General features: G+C 26.2%; 1 long non-coding RNA gene across 1 annotated transcript; it reads right to left on the bottom strand.

Moving 5' to 3' along the window:
* Window positions 1–284: 284 nt before the first annotated feature.
* On the bottom strand, window positions 285–643 carry LOC109179195. Its single transcript, XR_002053856.1, has 3 exons — window positions 631–643; window positions 428–532; window positions 285–336 (listed from the first exon to the last, which is right to left on the bottom strand). It is a non-coding gene; the product is annotated as an uncharacterized LOC109179195 (long non-coding RNA).
* Between the last annotated feature and the right edge of the window lie 551 nt (window positions 644–1,194).

The raw sequence follows: 1,194 nt of genomic DNA, 5'->3' as shown, positions 1-1,194 counted from the left end.
AGTTCAAAAGAAATAAAAAAAATAATAAATAAGCAAGTATTTTTAAAAATTTGAAGGAGAAAGATATATTATTAAATTACTTGCCTTATCCATTCCTTTTGTATAGGTTGTTGGAAACAATTTCCAACATGAATTTCATCACATAGTAGCCACATTCAGTAGTTCCTTTTTGTATAGCACACTACATTTGAATTACGATACAATTAAAAAAACTTAATAAAAAAAAATAAGCTTGCATGTTTTACAAAAGTGAATGAAGTACTTACCGAACATGTAGTCCATTTCGGTGAAGGATTTTGTTTCTTTCCATACAACATGCTTGTTGCAGTGACACACCTATATATTAATATAAGACATAAAATATATGTAAATACTTGGCATCACTAGTTTAATAATAACTATAAATTATATATATAAATTTACATACGTTTTCATTATCTGTTTAATGTCTTCACGTGGCCCGTGACCAATTGAATCAAACCAAAAAATTTCATTTATTCGAGGACAAATCGCCATCAGCATCCAATGACCACTATAAATAAGTAATTTTTTTAGTTTTAAGTGAATATACTATATAATAGAAGTATATTATATATAAGTACTTTTATTTAAAACGTAATTAATAATTACTTGAGAACATATGGGGCTATATATATATATATATATATATATATATATATATATATATATATATATATATATATATATATATATATTACTAAAAATTATTACTAAAAATTATGATGATAAATAAATATAAAACTATTATGAACAAATAATACTAAAGGACTTATTACCTTATAAAGAACTGAAATAGAGAAATATCGATGGTCTCCATATTTAAGAAACGCATTATCTCAACACTTTCAAGCTGAAAGGCATACTCAATGTTTCCCATAATACCAAGAGCCACATGGATCACAAGATTGTGTTCAAGACTGCTAGCTATTCTAGAGGCCTTTTTGCATACAACAGTCAAAGAATCTGGATCAGCTATAGTGAATTCTTGATGATGGGATTGCACATCCGACTGAAAAGTCAGTTTGGCCTTTTCTTTTAACAGTGAATTATAATACAAGTAAGAATTATTATTTTAAAAAGTAAATTACTTACTATTTTAAAATAAAAATATTTTCAGTGTACATACCGCATCAGCTTCAGTACATAACTCTACCAGCTTCTTTGACCAAATAA

This window comes from Ipomoea nil, unplaced genomic scaffold (assembly GCF_001879475.1).
Source record: "Ipomoea nil cultivar Tokyo-kokei standard unplaced genomic scaffold, Asagao_1.1 scaffold0878, whole genome shotgun sequence".
Taxonomy (NCBI): domain Eukaryota; kingdom Viridiplantae; phylum Streptophyta; class Magnoliopsida; order Solanales; family Convolvulaceae; genus Ipomoea; species Ipomoea nil.
The sequence above is the reverse complement of the archived record's forward strand: the minus strand, read 5'-3'. Positions and strand labels throughout refer to the sequence as shown.